The following is an 11,379-nucleotide window of genomic DNA, read 5'->3' on the forward strand; positions in this document are numbered from 1 at the left end:
TTGATACTTTCACCATGGCAGATGGAGGAGCTCGATCAATTCAGAGTAGTGACGAAAATGAACTAGGTCGACTATCAGTGAGTCGAATGTTAATCTGTATTTTTTACATCATACAAATAACTCAAGACTAATATTAGTTACCAGCCCGCTCACAGGTGACAACTATGCGTCTTGGAATCGAGCCATGATCGTAGCCCTGACAGCCAAAAATAAATTGGGATTTGTTGATAGGTCCGTTGTGAAACCGGACACGTCTTTACCCATATTTGCCCAATGAACCAGATGCAACAACATGGTCCTCTCGTGGGTATTGAAGTCATTATCAAGGGATTTGATAGAGAGCGTGATTTATGGAGAAATGACAATCAAGGTATGGAAAGAACTTCATGAGTGATTTTCCCAAACCAATAGACCACAAAATTTTCAAATTTGTTGCTTCATTGTGACAATTAATCAAGAAAATCTATCTATTTCAAATTATTACACAAAGATGAAAAATCTATGGAACGAGTTGTCAACACAACTCGCTATTCCTACATGTGTTTGCGAAGCTTCTAAATCTTTCTCGGATCTATTTCAACATGAGAGACTTATAGATTTTTTGATGGGTCTCATTGAATCCTATGCTCCTATAAAGATTCAAATCTTAATCATGGATTCATTGACAAATGTTAATAAAGCATACAACTTGTTGCTAGAAGAAAACTAAAAAGAGCTTAGAGTAAAGCCCATAGTTAAGAATAATGTAGCGGCAATTGTTGAACATGGTGGACGACAAAATCGATTCCCACCAAACAACCTTTGCTCCAAGGGTAAAGGCCAAGGGGAACGACCAAAATGTGCTCATTGTGAAAAGTTTTCACACACTAAGGATCATTGTTATCATATTCACGGGTTTCCAACCAAACCTTTCGGCTTCAATAATCAACGTGTTGGGACCCCGAATGCAGAAAGTCATCATTCTCAAAGCTTTGCAGCATAAGTTGAATCTGAACCAACACATTCAACCAATAGCCTTGCTCCTCAACTCACCATGGATCAATACAACAAATTCTTATATCTCATATAAGAAGGTAAATAACTAATGGTGAACATGATAGGTAACCACTTTGCCAACTTAACTCAATCCCCTTCTAGTGTGTGGATTCTTGACTTTGGAGCAAACAATCATATGTGTTGCTCATTAGATACAGTGTCTTTTTTAGAACCTCATTGTTCACAACCTGTTAGAATTTCAAATGGTACACTTTCTTATGTGACCCATATTGGAAAGGTAGTCATCTTTCCAGACATTGCATTTGATCATGTCCTTCACGTATCATCTTTTAAATTCAATTTGATATATGTTAGTAAACTTACTGAATCCTTAAATTGTGAAGTTCACTTCTTTTCTACTCATTGTGAAATCAAGGATCATCGATCGAAGAGGATGATTGGTATGGGTAAAGTGTGCGCAAGACTATACTACCTAGCTAGAGATGAAATCGAGTCATACTACTGCAACTTCCATCAAATAAATAGAACTCTTCAACCTGTGGCATTGGCGATTAGATCTTCCATCATCCCAATGCTAGAAGCATTTATCTCAAAATAATGAATATATTTCCTTTAATAATTTTTAATGCATTATATGACCATTGACAAAACAAACTCGTTTACCTTTCTCCGAAAGTGACACATGCTTCTTCTTTGTTTGATTTAATTCACATTGATATTTAAGAAGGATATCTCATTTCTTTCATTACTGAGGCACATTATTTTCTCACTATTGTGGATGATTTTTCATGTGCTACTTGGCTTTTTTTGATGCGTTTCAAATCTCAAACTAAAAAGTTACTTCAAACATTCATCAATATGGGTAAAGTGCAATTTAATTTACATGTTAAATGAATGAGATTTGATAATGGTTCTGAGTTTTTTTCTCATAATATGCGTGATTTTCTTCCCACTAATGGCATGTTGCAACAACATTATTGTGTTTTTCAACACCCCAACAAAATGGAGTTGTTGAACACAAACATAGACATCTTCTAGAAGTTGCAAGAGCCTTGAGATTCCAAGCAAACTTGCCAATCAAATTTTGGGGTGAATGTATTCTCACGACATCTTATTTAATAAATCGATTACCCACTTCAGGGTTGGATAAAGAGTTTTACAAAACGCCGTATGAGATGTTACATAAATCCAAGCCAAAGTATCCACATTTAAAAGTTTTTGGTTGTTTATGCTTTGCACACAATATCAATTACAAACATAAATTTGATGCCCGTGTGCATAAGTTTATTTTTGTTGGATATCCTCATGGTAAAAAATGATACAAGGTCTTTGATATTGATAAACAAGAAATCTTGGTGAGTCGTGATGTCATCTTTCATGAGAACATATTTTTCTTTCATTCATATGTTGAGAAAGCCATCAGTGATCATATGTTACCTCTTCCCATCTTAGATGACCAACATAAAGATCCAAAACCCATCTCACTCAATCCAATTGATCCTGCACAACTGCCTGAAACAATTTCTATGGACCCACCGAATTAATGTAGAAGATCTACCAAAATCAAAAGCCGACCCATGTAACTAAAAGATTACCAATGTTTGCACGCAACACTTTACGCATACACATCCGACTCTAAGGTAAAGAAGTCTTCCTTTTCACTTTCAAACTATTGTTCTTTCTCTTAATTCTCTAAAGATCATGTTGCTTTCTTGGTTTTTATATCTTGTTATGATGAACCATCTGATTACCATGCTGCTATGAAAGATGAGAAATAGTGTGAGGCTATGAGAGCTGAGATCAAGGCATTGAAAGAAAACAATACTTAAACTCTTACTATTTTGCCTCCAGGAAAAAAAAGCATTGAAAACAAATGGGTTTTCAAGATCAAGCATAATTTTGATTGGCTCTATTGAAAGGTACAAACTGTATTTGGTGGTAAAAGGGTACACACAACAAGAGGGTCTAGCCTATCATGATACCTTCGCTCCGGTTGCCAAACTTGTTATAATGAAGTGCTTATTATCAGTTGCAATTGTTTCACATTGGCCCTTATATCAACTGGATGTCAACAATGCCTTTTTACATAGGGACTTGGAGGAAGAGATTTACATGTGGCTGCCACCTGGACACACCACAAAGAGGGAGAAACTGGTTTGCCGCCTCAATAAGTCTCTTTATGGACTTAAAAAGGCGTCTCATTAATGGTTCACCAAATTTTCTCAAGCTCTCAAGCACGCAGACTTTAAGCAATCTTTGATAGACTATTCCTTATTTTCTTTGATAATGGGGCCCAAAAAGGTATTTGTTCTTGTCTATGTGAATGATATGATTGTTATTGGGAATGATGATTCTCTCATTTCTAAAGTGAAAACCCTACTTCATGAGCAATTTCACATCAAAGACCTCAAAAAATTAAAATATTTTCTTGACATTGAGGTTGCTTGCTCCCAACATAGGATTTTCTTGAACCAATGAAAATATGTTTTGGACTTGTTGAAAGATGTTGGGTATCTTGGATCCAAACCCAGTGACATCCCAATAGAGCAACACCTAAAGTTGGATTATAGTGGTGAAATACTTAAAGATCCAACTTCATATCGACGACTTGTGGGAAGGCTCATATATTTAACTATTACACAGCTTGACATCATATATTTTGTACATATTCTTAGCGAGTTTATGCAGGAGCCTTGCCAGCCTCATTGGGATGCAACCATGAAAATGCAACCATGAAACTCCTTAGGTATTTGAAAGTAAATCCTGGTAAAGGAATCTTATTGTGTGCTAACAACTCTATGCACCTTTTCTGTTATACATATTTAGATTGGTCAGGTTGTCTTATTATAAGGCACTCCACCACCGGCTATTGCACTTTCTTAGGTGACAAACCTATCTCTTGAAAAACTAAAAAACAAAACACTGTGTCTTGTTCATTTTCTAAGGCCAAATACAAATCCATGGCCATGGCTATCAGTAAAATCATTTGGTTAAGATATTTACTTAGTGATCTTGGTTTTTTCCTCGATGGACCTGCCACTCAACATTGCGACAATCAATCTGCTTTACATATTGCGGTCAATCAAGTCTTTCATGAATGCACCAAGCACATTGAGCTTGATTGCCACTTTATCATAGAAAGTTTCAGTGACACATCATTACTACCTAATTCGTTCCTAGTCAAGATCAACGTGATGACATTTTTACTAAGACACTTGGCAAAGATCAACTCCGTTATCTTCTTGTCAAGATAGGCATGATTAACCCTCACGCGCCATCTTGAGGGAGAGTGTTAAACGTCATTGATGTATCCCACTTATCGTAAGATTTACTCTACGATAAGTGGATGTTGTTAATGACGTTAGATTCATTGGCTCATCTCACTTACTGTGGAGATGAAATCTTTCCATGATAAGTGAAGGCGGTTGCAAATTACATTGTTGATTCTTTGCAACTATTGTGAGAGGTTGTTAGGATAGATCCACGATAAGTGGACAAGATATTATATGGCTGAACCATTTTGTGCACTGTATCATATGTGCGGTTGCTGCATTTGAGATGTAGCAACTGTCCATCGTGATTGCATATATGTATCACAAGAGATATTGTGAACAACTTTTTCTTGTAATCAATTTTATCTCCAAATAGTGTAACATGTATATATGTAACACCTTAAGTCAATCTTGAGAATGAGAAGAAATTATTTTTTTCTCCATTGCCGTGCTCTATCATTTCATCTTATTTAAGAGAGGCAAGGCAGGGATCAAAAACGGGGATGACGGAGGAAAGGGTAAGTCCATCTCTGCACGGGTTTTGATTTTAACCTCCATCCCTGCCTCTATCTCCGTTTCATGCCTTCCATTCCCGGTCTAAACGGGGGTGAGGCCTGTTCCTCTCCCCGTCCCACTGCCATCTCTGTATCAAATGCTTAAAAAATCCATCTCAATTACGTACCATAATAGCTGTAACATGTTTTTATTACATTATAAATGAGGACAAGTTCATTTAGGGGGGTAGGGGCAGACACCTACCCGTACATCATGAAATCAGTATATGCTTTACTCAACAAAAGATAAACCAGTCGAAAGGTTTGTCCTTCCAACAATCATTCTTTTATACAAACAACAAATTGATTTTATAAGGACACTATCTTTGTTAACAGTCTTAAAAATTATAATCTATGAAAAATTATTATACAAAAAATGATTGATTAATATATTATATTTAACTATTTTAAGTTATAGGTATCTTTATAAAAATATATGCTTGGTATCAACTTTTGAGACTCAAAATCATTCTTTAGAAACTGTAATAATGTATATTAGAAACTTCTGTCAATATTTTTTTAGGACTTTCATTACTCGTTTCAAATAAAAATGTACCTGAATTCTTTGCATGTAATCAATACAATCTGAATATTTTTATATCTGAAACTTTTGAAGCTTCTCTACCTGTACCAGTACCGTATACCCATACCCTTTTCTGGCAATTATGGTTTTGATAACTTCAGGAGGACTTTTGAGCGCTAAGGTGGTCTTTTGTTAGTAGAATTATGTCAAAGTGTTTGTCAAACACTTATAAAAGCTGCTGAGCATTCACTTTTATTGGCACTCTCACGGTCAGTCAGATCTTCTCTGTCATTTTTTCTAGGTCAGAGAAACACCTCGAGAGGAGTCAAGTGGCATAAATTTTAGTTGGCAACCAAAGAATTGAGCAAATAAACACGACCATCAGTGTCCGTGAGAGACATTTTTTTTTAAAAGGCAAGCTGGGGTTAGTCAGACCCCCACCAGTTATTATATTCAACATACCATTGCAGTTTGAACCTGCAACGTCTCGCTACAATGCTACCTGCACTGACAGGTCCTACCAACCACGCGGTGCCCTCGTTGGTAATTTCGTGATAAGACCTCATCAAAATAATTATATCTAACCCATCAGCATCTGGATTTTTTTTGGAAGGGCAAGCTGGGGTTAGGCAGACCCCTACCAGTTAATACAACTATACCATTGGGTTTTGAACCTGCAAAGTCCCTTCCAGACAAGTGGAGCCCCCGTTGATAGCATCTGGAATTAATGCAGCCCACATGAAACAGATATAATTGCTCGCGATGCTGTAATAACCTATGTTGGTCTGTGGTTCGAACTAAGATATTGTCATATATTGCAATGTACTCGGTTCGGTCACTGGATGCCATGCACTATGCACCCACATGAAAAGTTACTTGGTCGAGTATTGGATCTGCTCTCAAGATTGATGGTGTGATTTTGTATGATGCAGGTTTCTTTAAAACTTGATTCACCTCATGTAACCTTCTGAATCTTTGATAATTATTTCATTTGTAGCCTAAAGATGAACCTGGCTTGCAATCTGAGTGTTTATGTAAAAAACAAGTTCCTGAATATGGTGAATTTTGGTAAGTACCATTATATCCACACCTATTACTTTTAAACATGCATGGCATGTGCGCTAGGTAGGGTTGTTAATCGAGTCCAACCAACCAAACATGAGGTGTTCAAGCTTGGCACTTTTTTTGTGGCGAGTTCACCCGAGCTCGAGCTCATAAGCATGAGCCAAACGAGCCATGTTCGAGCTGGCTTGTTTACACAAAATGCATTATTTTAAAGTTAGAATTTGTAAGATTCGAGATCTAGACATGTTAATGTCAAATTAATTCCTTAAAAAAAAACACATGGTTCAGGTTCAGTTCGGAAGCAATAGGATTTGAACTTATTGCCTGCAAGCCAGTTGCGCTTTGATAATTTATTTTACACTATATTTTATGATATAAGATATATCTGAAATGTATTTATTATTACTTAACGAGCATGTATGAGCCGAGCCCAACTGAGACAAACAACTGTTATTTATGTTAGACTTGTCGAGTTGGTTTTACTGGTTTGAATGAGCTCTTTACAAGCCGCGGTCGAGCCAAGCAGAGCCAACACCTGTTAATCATGTTTACTAGTTCAAACCAACTTTTTAGGAGACAAACTAAGTGCGCTCGTCTCATTTCCCAGCCCTGCATCCATCGCATATAAGCCTAGGACAGTGGACTCATTCATCTCTCACTAATTTCTTTGGAGCTACCAAACTAATGGCGTGTTATCCGGTTCAATTCAGCGTTGTTTTAAGGGCTCTAGGTTGTTTCTCAAAGAACTACTATTTTACATTCTGCAGACTTGTGATGTGATACATTATGACACGTGTCTGTGACCCTTTGCATTTTAAATAGTTTTTATCTATTGATTATTCTATTGTTAATAAATAGTTTTTATATATTTAAATTGTAAAAATATATATTTACATATTAAATATTTAAAGCTAGATGTCATCATGTCCTACCTTTTCATAAAAATCATGTATTCATGTTTCAAATCCATGTTAAGTCGCTGTCTCAACCCTTCCCTTGTTAAACAAGCACATAGCTTCAGCACACTGCATAGAATACATGATTTTGCTCAACTTCTTTCAAAGTTAATTTTTGAAACAAGTTCAATACTCTCTAGCACTAAGAAGAGGTTGCTGTTAGTGAGGTGAGGCCACTGTTCAAGCTGAACTAGGTCTTTGTGCTAAGTGCATTTTTTTGGGGCTATAAATAAAAAAAAAATCAATATTCTCTCAGTATCACCAACCTAAACAAACCCATCAAGCAGAATTTCATGAAACAGAATTATGGTGTACTCATGTGCTAGAACACTCTCTCAACATGCTTCATCTCACCACAGTTAGAACTACCATATCAGATAAAAAAAAACTCGCTTTAAAACATGCACATGTGGAACTTGTCTCGAGTCCACCTCAAGACACAAGGCACAGGCCTTTAGACCAGTTGCCAAAGCGAACTCATTAGGTTAAATCACACTCATCATATCACAAACCAATGCAACCGCCTCATCCCCTCTACACTCTACACTATACACTGTAACAAATCTAGAAAGCAAAGCGTTCCATGACACGACATCTCGTTGGGGCAATCTAACAAACACTTGGCAAGCAAACAACAAAACAACTACATTTAGTGTACATAGCGAAGCAATTATACAAATGTGAATCTGGCTCGATACAACTCCTGATGAGACGACCATGGATCGCTCTCCCTTCCTGGATAGATATTAGTATTCATGAATCATATGCATTGGAGTGTGTGTCACCAGGGACACGAGTCCAAAATGGTGTGTACCTATGGCACCGGTGATGAGGATTTAAGAATAAAAAGGTCAATGGGTAGGTCAAGTCTCAGGGACCCTACCCGGAACCGGGTTTTCGGGTATGAACATAAGATGCTGAGCCCAATGTTAAAACCAATGTGTTAGTATCGGTATCGGCCCTGTATCGTTTGGCCAACGATTCAGGTGAATCCGCTGATAACGATACTCAAAGTGAATAATTATGAATCGGTCAAAAAATAATTAAAAAATATTACATGTAAATCAGAACGTGACACGTGTTAAATCCATTAAAATAATATTAAAAAAGTAAATTTAAGTTTTTTTTTATATTTATTGAAAAATAGCTGATTCCGAGATGATTTTTTTGCCGATATGATACATATCGGCCGACCCGCACCCATACTGAAAACATTGGTTAAAACCCACCCAAGAACTATGTGGGTGCGGTTTGGGATATATACAGATATTCAACCCGAAAAAGAGGACCCAGTTTTTTTTATATTTTACCTACAAAATGCATTCTAAATAGCCTCAAGATGATGTGGTTTGAGTTTGGAGTTTCATTTTCTCGACTCGATGTAACTGACCCGAACCAAACCATATAGGGTCCGGGTAAGGTGCGATTAAGACCAGAGTTCGGACATGAAGGTCCAATTAATACATGGACCCAGGTATAGTTTGTGAAATTTTATATCAGACCCAGACCCGACCTGAGTTTTGATTAAGACCCGCAAATTTTCAATGTAAAAATGATAAAAATATGGTTTTACTTCACCGGGTATGGTACGAGTTTGGTTCATGTAGTTTTTATCGGGTCCGGGTATGGCCTAGGTTTGTGAAATTTTATACTAGACCCGGGCCCAACAACCCAAGTTCCGACTAAGATCCGCAATCTTTCAATGTAGAAAAGATAAAAAATATTACTTCACCGGGTCGGGTTCATATAATCCTTATAGGATCTTAGTATGGTTCCTCTTGTGGTGGGTATGATTGGGACACAATACCTTCATCTCAAATCGGGTCTGGATCTGGATTCACCTGAGTCCAAACCAAACCTGATCCGTTGACACCTCAAATTCCCATGCCCTAGATAGTCATCTTCCATGTAATATTCAACAAATTAATATCGCTATATTTCAAGAAGCTCATATAATCTTGAAAGTTCGGCATTATTTTCAAAATATCACCAAGTTTGGCACACACCTAGTTTAGTTTGATATTATGTGAAGAACTGGATAGGATATGAAGAATGTGATACAATATTTTTTGATATTTTACTCGAATCGGCAACCATCTCTTGTGATTCATTAATCATCTTTTTCAGTGTTGTCAGTATGGGTATCGGCCTTGAATCGTTTGGCCAACAATTCAGCTGTATTAGCTGATACCAATACTCAAGTGAAATCATTTTGTATCGGCCAAAAAAAAATATATATTACATGGCGTGACACATGTTAAAACAATTAAAATAATATTAAAAATTAATTTTGTTTTTTATATTTATATATTAAAAATAACCTATTCTAGATAAAAGCTTGTCGATTTTCTGTCAATACTGACAACATTGATCTTTTCTTCTTTTCTTTTTGAAAGGCAAGCTGGGGTTAGGCAGACTCCTACCAGAACAACAACCGCCCCATGTGGCAGAGGGATTCGATCCTGGGCCTTCAGCTTAACACTGGACCTGGTTACCACATGGGATACCACCTTGATGGTACATTGATATTTTTCTACTTCCATACAAACCCTACATTCTTTACACCTGCTAGACTTTGATACAGATTTCAAAAGTGTGACGAAGTTGCATACCCTGTTTGGAATCTGGTAGCTGGGATGAAATCATGTGTTTATACATTTGAAGAAGGGACAGTTGCCAAATCTTGCAATTACCACCTCTAGGAGGTGGTAGCGGCCAAATTCATTATTTAGTGTAAATACAAAGGAGAAAGGGTCTCACTTCTCATCCCAAATGCATAAAACGCTCGTCCCAGACACCTGATTCCAAAAGGAACCACCAAGGTAGTTTTATCAAGATTTTACCTTGGGAACACCAAATGCATAAATGCCCATTTCAGCCAAGGTTGTTAAATGCGATGAGGCGAAGCGAGGCGTTGAGCCTGCGCTTTGCCTCTGAGCCATACGCCTCTCACAACACTGGCTATGAGCACTTTGATCATGACTGAAGTCCCCCCCCCCCCTCCCCCTCCGTCGGAAACCTTGTCAGAGGGTATCGCTCTGCTTCTCGACAGGTTATGGCAACAGTCGGAAGAACTCAGTCCGTTAAACTCGTCGGAAGCTTTTGCTTTTTTCCGGCGAGTAAATCCAATTTCAGGCCACGAAGAGAAGAAATTCCACCATAAATCTCGCCGGGATATCCTCCTCTGCTTACTGTATAATTGTTTTTGGTTTTAGCCACAGATCAGAGGAGGCACCGACGCTTCAGGTACTGAGTGTGCGCCTCAGTACCTTGAGCGTGCGCCTTGCCTGTGAGGCTTACACTTCAAGTACTGAGGCCTACGCCTCTCACAACACTGATTTCAGCTACCAGATTCCAAACATGCCCTAATTAGTGCATTTCATTTTTAGGATGAGAAGCTTTCTTAATTACGGGTTTTAGTCACTTAATGAGCTCGCCATACTACTAAGTAAACTCTGGGCAGACCACCGGCCCCATGCCAGGACTAACCAGTGAAAGTGGTGGGTACACTACATCCTGTAAGTAACCGGGTTTGATCTGGCGTTCTTCATCTCAAACGTCTTCACACTCCACTACTATCCAGGTGTACTCAACCCAGAGGTTAGGGATGTCAACAGGTCAGATGTAACCTGACATCCAACCCAAATCCGAATTCGATTAGTCAGATTCAGTAACCAAATCTGAACCGGATTAAAAATAGGTTTTGAGTTCAATATTGAGTTTTGCATTGAAACCCGAATCAGACTAAAACCCAAACCCGATTAAGTGTATCAGGTTTTAAGCTAGTCCGATTCAGATTCCGTTTTATCTTTTTCCATCCAACTTCGAATCTGAATCCGATTCAGTCAGATTTGGTAATGCGTAGATCCAATCCGAGTCAGACCAGTTGACATCCCTAACGGGGGGCCATTCTAATCTAAAATTGAGAGAGAGAGAGAGAGAGAGAGAATAATATTTACAATAGGTACAATTAGGGGTGGCAAAACCTGACACGACCTGCCAACCCGCCTCTT

Source organism: Nuphar pumila, chromosome 17 (genome assembly GCF_984573655.1).
Source record: "Nuphar pumila chromosome 17, dmNupPumi1.hap1.1, whole genome shotgun sequence".
Classification (NCBI taxonomy): domain Eukaryota; kingdom Viridiplantae; phylum Streptophyta; class Magnoliopsida; order Nymphaeales; family Nymphaeaceae; genus Nuphar; species Nuphar pumila.